The sequence below is a fragment of the Saimiri boliviensis genome, chromosome 1, assembly GCF_048565385.1.
Source record: "Saimiri boliviensis isolate mSaiBol1 chromosome 1, mSaiBol1.pri, whole genome shotgun sequence".
Lineage (NCBI taxonomy): Eukaryota > Metazoa > Chordata > Mammalia > Primates > Cebidae > Saimiri > Saimiri boliviensis.
In genome coordinates, this window is record NC_133449.1 from 140,969,715 (window position 1) to 140,983,335 (window position 13,621).

At 48.4% G+C, this 13,621-nt stretch overlaps 1 protein-coding gene across 5 annotated transcripts in view; it reads left to right on the forward strand.

The window, feature by feature from the left end:
* The first annotated feature begins 202 nt into the window (after positions 1-202).
* The window catches only part of ANKRD11 (ankyrin repeat domain containing 11), a 234,351-nt gene continuing 220,932 nt past the window's right edge, over positions 203-13,621 (forward strand). For all 5 annotated transcript variants that reach the window (XM_074405299.1, XM_074405306.1, XM_074405309.1 and 2 more), the window contains exon 1: positions 203-557. The gene's annotated coding sequence lies outside the window, so the exon portion shown is untranslated. The remainder of the gene's footprint in view (positions 558-13,621) is intronic.

The window sequence follows — 13,621 nt, forward strand, 5'->3', positions numbered from 1 at the left end:
ACCCTGCCCAATCGTTACCGGGACGTCCGCCTAGTCCCGCCTCCGGGCCGCCACAGAGGCTGTCAATCCCGCCTCGCCCCTTCACTCCATTAGCGAGCTTCCTCCCGACGCTGTGACGTGCGCAGCCCCTACGGCCGGCCGGGGCGGGCCAATGGCGGTGGCGGATACGGCGGGCCAATGGGCGGGAGCGTCTCATGCGGCCGGCGCCCGCCGCAGCCGCCGCTGGGTCCTGGAGCCAGAGGCCGCCCTGAGACGGTGCGCGATGGACCGAGGGCCCCAGCCCGGGAGGCGCCGCCGCCGAGCCCGCGGCCAGACGGCCCCTCAGTAGCGTCCACACCGGGAGTCGCGGCGCTCGCCCGAGCCGTGGGCGCGTCCGAGGGGCGGGCTCGCCTCCCGCCGGCCCTCGCAGCTCGGCCGGGTCCGAGCCCGCGCCGCTGCCGCCGCCGCCGCCTTCCTGCTCGGGCCGCGCGGCCCGGGAAACGCGGCCGCGGGCTGCATGGGCAGCGCTCGCGCCCCGCCGGTGAGCCGCCGCGGAGCCGCGCAGCCCTCGGAGCCCGGTGAGAGGTGCCGCTGGCCTGGGGGCGGTGGTCGGGGCGGTCGCGGGGCATTCGCGCGGCCTTGCGGCCTGCAGGCCTTCCCTGGCGGCGAAGCTGCGCCTCGGGCCTCGGGGCGGGTCTGGGGGGCCGGGGCCGGGTGGGCGGGGGGTTTTGGGGGCCCGAGGCTGTCGCGAGGGGCCAATAGGGGTTCCAGGGCGGGCCTGGGAGGTCGGGGGAGCTCGGAGCGCTGTGAGGGAGGCCGAGCGGTTCGAGGTGGCCGTGAGGGGCGGACGGGGGCTCCGGGCCGGCCTGGGTGGCCGGGGTCCCGGGGCGGCTGTGAGGGACCAACTGGGGGCTCCGCGGCGGGCCTGGGTGGCCGTGAGGGGAGGACGGGGGGCTCCGCGGCGGGCCTGGGTGGCCGGGGGCCCGGGGCGGCCGTGAGAGGCGGACGGGGGGCTCTGGGGCGGCCTGAGGGTGTTGGGGACCTGGGGCTGCTGGGAGGGGCTTCCAGGGCCTGCGGGCGGGTGCCGGGTGCTGCGGAGCGGAGGCGCCGACCTCTGACCCGTGAGAGGGGCGCCCTCGCGGTGCTGGTCGTAGTTGTTATTCTCAGCGTCCCTATTATTATCGCTGTTTTGAAGTGAGAGCAGACGGCTCTCGGGATCCGAGCCGGAGGGGGCGGGCGAACGGGGGACTTGGGGGCGTCAGAGTTGCTGGAGGCGCGCGTAGGCCGAGGAGGGGCAGGAATGCGGGTAGCCGTGCTGGGGGTGTTAGGGGGAGGGTAGGCGGGCCGGGGGGGCGGCTGGGAGGAAAGCGGTGGCGGTGGCGGCTGCAACAGCAGCCCTTGGCCTCAAGGAACAATGTGAGACGTTGCCTGAAATGTTAATTTCCGTTCCTCATTTCATCATCCCCTGGCAGGGCGGTAGCTGTGTGTGTGGGGTGTGTGTGTGTGTGTGTGTGTGTGTGTGTATGTGTGTGTGAGAGCTCGCGTGTGTGTTTGTATAGGATTGGCCCTGCCACATTGATTCAGTTCCCTCTCGAAGAGGGATTGTACTGTTAACTCTTGTATCTGTGTCATGGGAAGGTTGGACTGGGGGGAGTCTTGATTTTCTCGAGGCCTGCTCTTTTCCTGGTGCCCCACTAAGATTTTCTGTTTCTGTTGTGTTTTTGGAAGGTTAGTCTTGTATACCAGGTTCCAGGAAGTTTTAGAAGAGGCTTGGGTAGATGAAGCTGGTCTACCAGCTCTCTATTTTTTTTCTAACAGTTAAGATGTAAACATGCTTAGATTTTCATGGGTTTTGCAGGTTATGATTAGTTTTGTATCTATTTGGAGGAAGAAGGGTTTTTTTTTGGTAGAGAAATCAGATTTCAGGCTTTCTTATATGAGGAGAGAGTTTTATGCAGTGATTTGAGCAATATCCTTAACACTTGAAATGAGAAATGAGTGTACACAGTTGTTGAACTCCAAAACTTAGAATCTTTTGATCCTTTTTGTGGTGATGAGACATATAAGATGAAATTGCTTGTGGAAAAAATGCCGTTGAAACAGTGACTATTGTTGTGTGCAGACCCAGTCAATGGCATGACTTGGAGAGTTCAAAATCAGAGACCCTGAGACTGTTATTTGGTGCATCTCAGACCTTGATTTCTCATCACTAAGTGTTGGCTGCTCTGGAAGACCTAGAGTTCTATTAGAGAATGCAAGTCCTCTGATACTGCTTTGCAACTGTAGTTAAACCAGAAAAAACAAAAACAAAAACGGGGGGAGGGAGTGGGGGCGATATCTTTCTCAGCTTTCATTGTGACCCTTGCATTGGATCTAGTATGGTTGGTGTGGCCTCCCCCACCCTCCATTCAGCTGTTGTTCTCCTCTTTCTGTAGTTTCTCCCCAAAGAGCAGGATCTCATTTGATAGGCTGGCCATCTGAATGGAACGGGATGGGAGGGAACAAAGACCTAGTTGCTATGACGTTTTCTCTGTTCTTTGTGTATGCCTCTTGAGTTTGTTGAAAAGTTCCCCACAAGATATAGCTAAATTTGACCCAAACTTGAAACTTTCAGCAGTTTTTTCTTGTGTTTTATTTTTACTGTGGTAAAATATAACACAATTTAGCAGAAGTTTGTTTTTAAATGTGTCACCTTTAAAACCTGAGTTCCTCTTTTGCAGCTCTATTTTGTGTTGGCCTTCTAACTTGCCTTGCCACCATCAGATGCTGTTCTGTGTACTAGCCATGCTAATCACCCCACACCAGCAGTGGCTTTCATCACACTCACCCAGATGGGCTGCTGCTGATGAGTGGCTGTCATGTTAGCTGTAATTACAATGTTGATACAGTGACAAGTAGGACTCCCTACAAATAGAGTTTAAAAAACTATGCTATTTGTATATGAGAATATTTTTCCCAGCTTTTTCTGCCTTTATTTTTTTTATTTTTATTTTTTTTTGGGAGAAGGATTCTCGCTATGTTGCTTGGGCTGGGGTGCAGTGGTGCAATCTTGGCTCACTGCAACCTCCGCCTCCAGGGTTTAAGCAGTTCTCTGCCTCAGCCTCCCTAGTAGCTGGGATTACAGGTACCCGCCACCATGCCTGGCTAATTTTTGTATTTTTGGTAGAGATGGGGTTTCACCATCTTGGCCAGGCTGGTCTTGAACTCCTGACCTCATGATCCACCTGCCTTGGCCTCCAAAGTGCTGGGATTACAGGCATGAGCCACTGCGCCTGGCCTCTTTTTATGACTTTTTAAGTAGGTTTGATACAGAAAGATTATGCTTGGTTAAATATAAGAGGAGACTTATTTTGCATATGGGCAGTGAGCCCATTATCAATTAAATAACATAATTAGAGAGTATTAGTAAATGCTAGTTCAGAAAATAATCTGCATTTTGTTGTAAAAATAATGTTTTGATCTGTCCATTACCCTGTGTAAGTCCCTTCATCCCTCACATGGCAAGTGTAATGGAAGAATGTCTCTTAATAGCAAGTATTTGTAGTTAATAGGTGAAAATGATGAGGCATTCCTTGTCTGATGCTACGCTGTGTCACTTTATTACTGCTCTGTAGTCAGTGCTCTGTGGGAATTGAGTGAGGCCTGTTTGATAAACTTTATAGAAAAATGGAATGAATTCAAATAACACTTTAAAAGTTATTGTCTGAAAATCTTGAAATGTTTTTAGTATGTGTTCTCTGAATTTGAATTTTTTAGAGACTTGCTCTGTCGCCCAGGGTGGAGTGCAGTGGCGGGATCTCGCCTCACTGCAGCCTCCGCCTCCTGGGTTCAAATGATTCTTCTGCCTCAGCCTCCCAAGTAGCTGGGACTGCAGGTGCATGCCAACATGCCTGGCTAATTTTTATATATTTAGTAGAGTTGGGGTTTCACCATGTTGGCCAGGCTGGTCTCAAACTCCTGACCTCGCCGCCTGCCTGCCTCAGCCTCCCATAGTGCTAGGATTACAGGCCATGGCGCCCGGCCTTAATTTGAATTTTTTTTTTTTTTTTGGAGACGGAGTTTCGCTCTTGTTACCCAGGCTGGGGTGCAATGGCGCGATCCCAGCTCAACGCAACCTCCACCTCCTGGGTTCAGGCAATTCTCCTGCCTCAACCTCCTGAGTAGCTGGGATTACAGGCACGCGCCACCATGCCCAGCTAATTTTTTTGTATTTTTAGTAGAGACGGGGTTTCACCGTGTTGACCAGGATGGTCTCCATCTCTTGACCTCGTGATTCACCCGCCTCGGCCTCCCAAAGTGCTGGGATTATAGGCTTGAGCTACCGCACCCTGCTTAATTGGAATTTTAAATGGAATGTCTGTGCAGTTCAACTTTTCTAGTTTTTCTTGTGAGGCTGTATGAAAGAAGGTGTCAATCCTTAGCTCCTGGAACTCAGGAAGTTAGATAATTGCCATAGAAGCCTTTTCAGGCTTGGGAAATGATCATTTTAATGAGTGCTTTGTTAATTTTGATAGCTATTTCTATTATTTTACTTTATTTCATTTTTTGAGACATTGTCTTGCTCTGTCTGCCAGGCTGGAGTTAAGTGGTGCAATCTCGGCTCCCTGCAACCTCTGCCTCCCGGGTTCAAGCCATTCTCCTGCCTCAGCCTCTCGAGTGGCTCGGACTAGAGGCGCGTGCCACCATGTCCAGATCATTTTTTCTGTTTTTAGTAGAGACAGGTTTCACCGTTTTAGCCAGAATGGTCTCAGTTTCTTGACCTCATGATCCACCCACCTGGGCCTCCCAAAGTGCTGAGGTTACAGGGGTGAGCCACCGCACCTGGCTATTGTTTCTATTATTTTATTGTATATTATTTATTTATTTTTGAGATGGAGTCTTGCTCTTCTAATCTGTCACCCAGAATGGAGTGCAATGGTATGATCTGGGCTCACTGCAACCTCTGCCTCCAGGGTTCAAGTGATTTTCCTACCTCTTCTTTTTCTTAATACAGAGAGAGGGTCTCCCTGTGTTGGCCAGGCTGGTCTTGAAGTCCTGGGCCTAAGAAATCTACCGTTAGCCTCCTGTAGTGCTGGGATTACAGGCGTGAGCACTGCATCTTGCCCCATGTTTCTATTAAGTGGCTTTTGTTTATTTGAGAGACCTTATTCATGGCATCTCTTAAAGTAAAGTCAGATTCAGCTTATGCTTATTTTATGTATGTATAAGGTAGAGTTTCAATTTTTGTTTTTGTTTTTTTTTTGAGACAGAGTCTCACTTTGTTACCTACGCTGGAGTACAGTGGCGCGATCTCTGCTCACTGCAACCTCCACCTCCTGGATTCAAGCAATTCTCCTGCCTCAGCCTCCCGAGTAGCTGGGATTACAGGTGCCCACGACCATGCCTGGCTAATTTTTTTTGTATTTTTAGTAGACAAGGAGTTTTACCATGTTGGCTAGGCTGGTTCGCACTCCTGACCTCAAGTGATCTGCTAGGCTTAGCCTTCCAAAGTGCTGAGATTACAGGTGTGAGCCACCATGCCTGGCCTCAAATCTTATTTTTATGATGACATCTCAAATAATGATTGTGGCCTCACTCTGATTCCAAGCCCCATTCTTTTTTTATTTTTCTTTTTTAAATTTTTATTTATTTTCCTCCTCCCCATACCCCCATGCCCTGTTCTTTACCCTGCCCCAGGCCTCTGGTCAGATCGTGGGTTGTTCTGGTTGCATTGGCCTCTCTTTTCCTCAGTTGAGCACGGCTTTAATGTATCTCTTGCTGCCACCAGTGCAGCTCCCCCCATCTCAGCTGCCACTAACTCCCACTCAGTCTTTGCATCTTAGTTTAATATCACTTCCTTTTAGCAAGTCTTTTTTTTTTTTTTTTTTTTTTAAGGCATGGTCTTGCTATGTTGCTCAGGGTGGAGTGTAGTTGCCAGGTGCATTAACACGGCTCTCTTCAGCCTCGACTGTCTGGGCTGAAGCGATCCTCCCACCTCAGACTCCTTAGTAGCTGGGACTACAAGCCTGTGCCACCATGCCCATCTAGTTTATTTTTCTTTTTGGTAGAAATGGGCTCTCCCTATGTTGCTGTAGGCCTCAGCCTTCTGGGCTTACCTCAGCCTCCTAAAGTGTTGGGGTGATAGGCTTGAGCCATTGTGCCTGGCCCCATTTGTTTTCATTACAAGTTTACTTTTATAATTTAGATAGAGGTGGGAACACAGTTTTCAAAATTGGACAGAATAAGAGATTAAGAAACATAATTAAAGAGAGAGTTGTCTTTGTGGGAAGAAAGTGCTTTCTGTGAAAGCGGTTTTAGTAGCACTGCTGTTTTTAGGCCAAAGAAGAAGGCCGGAAGCAGTTTTTATTCTGATTTCCTCATCCTTTCCATCAAAGTGTCAGTTGCTGTAAAGGATAGGTTGAAATCAGTCTGGGCCAAGTGTAGTTTGCTGCTGCTGCTTATGAGAATTCAATGTTTCGTTTGTAACTTTCTGGCCGAATGTAGCCAAACAAGTGGGGTCATGTGAAAATTTTGGCATTTTAATGAAGAAATGTCTCTTTGTAGGGAAATACAACGAAATGGAAGTGTGCCTCCTTATTGATTTTACCATATGTTTAGGTTTTCAGAGTTTCTTTTTAAATGAGACTGTTAAGTAATGGTTGCTTTTGAAAAGACGATGGGTATATTTGGGAGATTGAGATTTGTTTTAGCTTTTTGGGTTTTTTTTTGAGACGGAGTTTCACTCTTGTTACCCAGGCTGGAGTGCAATGGCGCGATCTCGGCTCACTGTAACCTCCGTCTCCTGGGTTCAAGCAGTTCTCCTGCCTCAGCCTCCTGAGTAGTTGGGATTACAGGCACGTGCTACCATGCCCAGCTAATTTTTTGTATTTTTAGTAGAGATGGGGTTTCACCTCGTTGACCAGGATGGTCTCGATCTCTTGACCTCGTGATCCACCCGCCTCGGCCTCCCAAAGTGCTGGGATTACAGGCTTGAGCCACCGCGCCCGGCCTGCTTTTTGGGTTTACAGTAAGGGGCGAGGGTATTTGGTGGAGGTGAACTGGTTGGTTGTGGTTGAAAACATTCAGACACTATTCTAAGTCTAAGAAACCCCACAGTTTTGTTTTTGTTTTTGTTTTGAGCTAGAGTCTCACTTTGTAACCCAGGTTGGAGTGCAGTGGCGCGATCTTGGCTCACTGTAGTCTCTGCCTTCCGGGTTCAAGCAATTCTCCTGACTCAGCCTCTCAAGTAGCTGGGATTATAGGCACTTGCCACCACACCCGGGTAATTTTTGTATTTTTTTTTTTTTTTTTTTTTTTTTTTTTTAGTAGAGACCGGCTTTCACTGTATTGCTTAGGCTGGTCTCGAACTCCTGACCTCAGGTGATCCAACTGTCTGGGCCTCCCAAAGTGCTGGGATTGCAGGTGTCCGCTACTGCGCCCGGCCAGAAGCCCCACAGTTCTAAAGCTGGCTTTGTGAATGGAGTTAAGAGGGTTTTCATTGTGAAAATAACAGCCATGCCGGGCGCGGTGGCTCAAGCCTGTAATCCCAGCACTTTGGGAGGCCGAGGCGGGTGGATCACGAGGTTGAGAGATAGAGACCATCCTGGTCATCATGGTGAAACCCCGTCTCTACTAAAAATAAAAAAAATTAGCTGAGCATGGTGGCACGTGCCTGTAATCCCAGCTACTCGGGAGGCTGAAGCAGGAGAATTGCCTGAACCCAGGAGGCGGAGGTTGCGGTGAGCGGAGATCGCGCCATTGCACTCCAGCCTGGGTAACAAGAGTGAAACTCTGTCTCAAGAAAAAAAAAAAAGAAAATAAAAGCCATCATGTCAGTATGGCTGAAATTTTTCAGGGGCTCAAAGGACTGAATCCTATTGACCGAAAATCCAATCTTCTGAGCTACCCCACACCCGCTTTCTTTTTCTTGGACGTCAAGGTTGAGGCAGCTGTCAGAGTGCTGCTGTCTCAGTTACAGCGCGTCCTTGTGACTGGTGGAGGGCGAGACCTGTTTCCAGGTCTATCCTTCGCATCTGTGCAGTGAATTATTTATTATCCTGGAAATCTGTAGGCGCTCTTTTTCTCACTTGTAAAGCAACCATTGTGCACCTGTTCATTATTTGAAAATGATGGCTTTTTCTTTTCTTTTTCTTTTCTTTTTTTTTTTTTTTTTTTTTGAGACGGAGTTTCGCTCTTGTTACCCAGGCTGGAGTGCAATGGCGCGATCTCGGCTCACCACAACCTCCGCCTCCTGGGTTCAGGCAATTCTCCTGCCTCAGCCTCCCGAGTAGCTGGGATTACAGGCACGTGCCACCATGCCCAGCTAATGTTTTATATTTTTAGTAGAGACGGGGTTTCACCATGTTGACCAGGATGGTCTCGATCTCTTGAGCTCGTGATCCACCCGCCTCGGCCTCCCAAAGTGCTGGGATTACAGGCTTGAGCCACCGCGCCCGGCTCTTTTTTTTTTTTTTAGACGGAGTTTTGCTCTTGTTACCCAGGCTGGAGTGCAATGGCGCGATCTCGGCTCACCGCAACCTCCGCCTCCTGTGTTCAAGCAATTCTCCTGCCTCAGCCTCCCAAGTAGCTGGGACTACAGGTGTGTGCCATCATGCCCAGCTAGCTTTTGTATTTTTAGTAGAGACGAGGTTTCACCTTGTTGACCAGGATGGTCTCGATCTCTTGACCTCGTGATCCACCCACCTCGGCCTCCCAAAGTGCTGGGATTATAGGCGTGAGCCACCGAGCCCGGCCTGCCTTTTTCTTAACATAAAAACATTTTGATCACTTATATGAACATTTCTTCTTTCATGGTAAAATTCATAAAATTTTCCCCCCTCATTACTTAACCTCTAAAAAATCTGACTTTTAAGAATGCCTGGCCAGGCATGGTGGCTCATGGCTGTAGTTCCAGCACTTTGGGAGGCCAAGGCAGGTGGATCATGAGGTAAAGAGATTGAGACCATCCTGGCCAACATGGTGAAACCTTGTCTCTACTAAAAATACAAAAATCTGTTGGGTGTGGTGGCATGCGCCTATAGTCCTAGCTACTTGGGAGGCTGAGACAGGTGAATCAGATGAACCCGGGAGGCAGAGGTTGCAGTGCGCTAGGATGGCACCACTGTATTTCAGCCTGGGTAAGTAACAGAGCAAGACTATCTCAAAAAAAAAAAAAAAAAAAAAAAAAAAAAGAATGGCTTAAATTGAGATTTTCTTTGTAAATACTTAATAACTTTGTGATATCAAAGGTAATTTTTCATGTAAAATTAGAAAATAGACGTCTGTCCTTGGTGCGTTGATAGTAAGTAGCCCTTTCTCTCCCCGCCGTGGCAGTTTTCAGACTTAAATGCTAATCTCCTGGAATAATGAATGTAGTATTTCAAAGGAAAGGCAAGATTGTGGAGGGTGCTTGGTTCCTGAGGTTTTACCAGAGTTAAGATTAGTTTACTGCTGCGTTCATATCTGGCACAATCAAAGAAGACTTTGATTTAATTCTGGATGATGATGTAAGCTTGAGATCATTATGGCTATACTGTTTAAACTTATCTAGAACAGAGAAGGCAAGAAGCAGTGAGGGATCTTATTTTACTTTTTAAAAAAATATTCTTTTTTTTTGAGACGGAGTTTTGCTCTTGTTACCCAGGCTGGAGTGCAATGGCGCGATCTCGGCTCACCGCAACCTCCGCCTCCTGGGCTCAGGCAGTTCTCCTGCCTCAGCCTCCTAAGTAGCTGGGATTACAGGCACGCGCCACCATACCCAGCTAGTTTTTTGTATTTTTAGTAGAGACGGGGTTTCACCATGTTGACCAGGATGGTCTCGATCTCTCGACCTCGTGATCCACCCGCCTCGGCCTCCCAAAGTGCTGGGATTACAGGCTTGAGCCACCGCGCCCGGCTTTTTTAAAAAAAATATTCTTTTTTTTTTTTTTTTTTTTTGAGATGGAGTTTCGCTCTTGTTACCCAGGCTGGGGTGCAATGGCGCGATCTCGGCTCACCACAACCTCCGCCTCCTGGGTTCAGGCAATTCTCCTGCCTCAGCCACCTGAGTAGCTGGGATTACAGGCACACGCCACCATGCCCAGCTGATTTTTTGTATTTTTAGTAGAGACGGGGTTTTACCATGTCGACCAGGATGGTCTCGATCTCTTGACCTCGTGATCCACCCGCCTCGGCCTCCCAAAGTGCTGGGATTACAGGCTTGAGCCACCAAGCCCGGCCTTTTTTTTTTTTTTTTTTTTTTTTTTGAGACGGAGTTTTGCTCTAGTTACCCAGGCTGGAGTGCAATGGCGAGATCTCGGCTCACTGCAACCTCCGCCTCCTGGGCTCAGGCAGTTCTCCTGCCTCAGCCTCCTAAGTCTGGGATTACAGGCATGCGCCACCACGCCCAGCTAGTTTTTTGTATTTTTAGTAGAGACGGGGTTTCACCATGTTGATCAGGATGGTCTCAATCTCTCGAGCTCGTGATCCGCCTGCCTCGGCCTCCCAAAGTGCTGGGATTACAGGCTTGAGCCACCGCGCCCGGCCTAAAAAAATATTCTTTAAAAAAAAAAAAAAAAAAGAGACGGGGTTTCATCATGTTGGCTATGATGGTCTCCATCTCTTGACCTGGTGATCCGCCCGCCTCGGCCTCCCAAAGTGCTGGGATTACAGGCATTAGCCACTGTTTTTGGCCTTATTTTACTTTTAAGAAATCAAGCTTTGTTAGTATTCACCATGTTTCCAGATGTGGTTTGACATTTTGCAAAACAGGAAATAAAAGTAAAAAAAATAAACCCAGAGCACCACTCTTGAAAGGATTAACTTTAAAAATTATTATGGCTAAGGTGTCTGGCTGATTAAAGGATGTGCAGAACACTGAATAACCTTTGCCTTTCCAATGGTGACAAATAAGAAATCCAACTTTGAGGAGGCTGAACTGCATCTTCAGAACTTGCAGTGTTAGTATTCCACAACCCCACAGTTGATTTTGATTTCAAGGAATTTTTAGACTTAGTGAATTTTTTCTTCACTAGAATTGTATGTTTGGCTCCTAATTTATTTAAATTACATACATAGATATTTTTGTTACTTTGAGAATAGTCTATCTGAAATTTAAAGTTCTTTAGAGCTTAATATATTAAATATGCTAACACTCAAAACATTTTCTGTTTTTTTTGAGATGGAGTTTTGCTCTCGTTGCCCAGGCTGGAGTGCAATGGCGTTTTCTTGGCTCACTGCAACCTTTGCCTCCCAGGTTCAAGCAGTTCTCCTGCCTCATCCTCCCAAGTAGCTGGGTTTACAGGCATGTGCTACCACGCTTGGCCAATTTTGTATTTTGAATAGAGACAGGGTTTCTCCATGTTGGTCAGGCTGGTCTCAAACTCCCGATCTCAGGTGATCCGCCTGCCTTGGCCTCCCAAAGTGCTAGGATTACAGGCATGAGCCACCGAGTTTAAAAATCACACAGTTGAAGCCAGGTGCGGTGGCTCATGCCTGTAATCCTAGCACTTTGGGAGGCTGAGGTGGGTGGATTAGGAGTTTGAGGTCAGGAGTTCAAAAGAAGCCTGGCCATCATGGTGAAACCCCATCTTTAAAAAAAAAAATCACACAGTTGATACTCTGCAGACAGAAAATACATGCCTTGGCCTCCCAGCGTGCTGGGATTACAGGTGTGAGCCACCACCTGTCCCTGGCCACAACATTTTCTTATAGAAATTTTTTCCCCCTAACACATGAGAGAGGTATTTTTGAATTGTATACTTTATCTTTTATTATGAAACTCAGAAAAGTGATATGTGTTTTCACTTATAGTTTAGGTAATATTAAGCAGATGTAATATTAATGAGATTCACATTCAAACTTTATTTTTCTTTGGCAAAGTGATTAGATCTGATTCTACTCAACTTGGGTTATTACCAGGTTACTGGCTTTTAAAAAAAGATGTTGAAACTGACTCCTCCTTTTATAAGAAAGGACATTTAAGTAGAAGCTAATGGCACAGTGAAGTTTTAGAGAGTTGAGGAGAAAAGCTGTCTTAGAACTAAACCTGTACCTTCTCCTTTTCCTTAATAGCTTTCTTCTTTTTTTTTTTTTTTTTTTTTTTTGAGACGGAGTTTCGCTCTTGTTACCCAGGCTGGAGTGCAATGGCACGATCTCGGCTCACCGCAACCTCCGCCTCCTGGGTTCAGGCAATTCTCCTGCCTCAGCCTCCTGAGTAGCTGGGATTATAGGCACGCGCCACCACGCCCAGCTAATTTTTTGTATTTTTAGTAGAGACGGGGTTTCACCATGTTGACCAGGTTGGTCTCGATCTCTCGACCTTGTGATCCACCCGCCTCGGCCTCCCAAAGTGCTGGGATTACAGGCTTGAGCCACCGCGCCCGGCCAATAGCTTTCTTCTAAGCCCATAAATACATTCGTTCAGGGGGATGAGCAAAGGCACATGGAGGGTGTGTAGGCAGCTGTGTTGCGGGTGGTGTGGAAGGTAGAAGGAAAACAGCTCTCAGGCTTTGGAGAAGTGCCGGGATTTGTGTCAGTGCTGCCTGTATTGGTTTTATAGTGCTCCTGTAACAAACCACTGTGCTCTTAGATTTATTTTATAATTCTGTTGATTAGAAGCCTCACGTGATCTGCCTGGGCTAACATCAAGGTGTGGGTAGGGCTGGTTCCTTCTGGAGGCTCCAGGAGAGAATATGGTTTCTTGTCTTTTCCGTGTTCAGAGGCTGCCTCCATTCTGTGGCCTCGATTGCTTTCCTCAGTCTTCAAAGTCAGTCTCATGGCATCTCAATGACTCTTGTGCTGTCCACCCCCTTTTTTGTGGACAGGGTCTCAGCTCTGTTGTCCAGGCTGGAATGTAGTGGCACAATCAAGGCTCACTGCAGCCTCGACCTCCTGGGCTCAACCAGTCCTCCTGCCTCAGCCCCCAAAGTGCTGGAAGGCGTGGAGCCCCTGTGCCTGGCCCCTCTTCCACTTCTGAATCCTTGTGGTTACATGGGGCCCACATGAACAGTGCAGGATCATTTCCCTCTCTCCTGTTAAGTAACCTTAATTCCCTTTTCTATGTGATGTAAGATATTCACAGGTTCCAGGGATGAGGAAGCTGGAGGTTTTTCCAGTAATGCTCCCTTGCTGTCCCCAGATGCCATCCAGGATCTCACATGGCATTTAGTTGTTCTGTCTCCTTAATCTCATCTGCAACTGTTTCTCAGTGTTTCCTTATTTCTCATGACCTTGGCAGTTTTTTTTTTTTTTTTTGAGACGGAGTTTCGCTCTTGTTACCCAGGCTGGAGTGCAATGGCGCGATCTCGGCTCACCGCAACCTCCGCCTCCCAGGTTCAGGCAATTCTCCTGCCCCAGCCTCCTGAGTAGCTGGGATTACAGGCACGCACCACCATGCCCAGCTAATTTTTTATATTTTTAGTAGAGACGGGGTTTCACCATGTTGACCAGGATGGTCTCGATCTCTCGACCTTGTGATCCACCCGCCTCGGCCTCCCAAAGTGCTGGGATTACAGGCTTGAGCCACCGCGCCCGGCCCCGACCTTGGCAGTTTTGATGAGGGTAATCTTGGTTTGTTTTTTTTTTTTTGAGACAGAGTTTCACTCTTGTTACCCAGGCTGGAGTGCAATGGCCCGGTCTTGGCTCACCGCAACCTCTGCCTCCTGGGTTCAGGCAATTCTCCTGC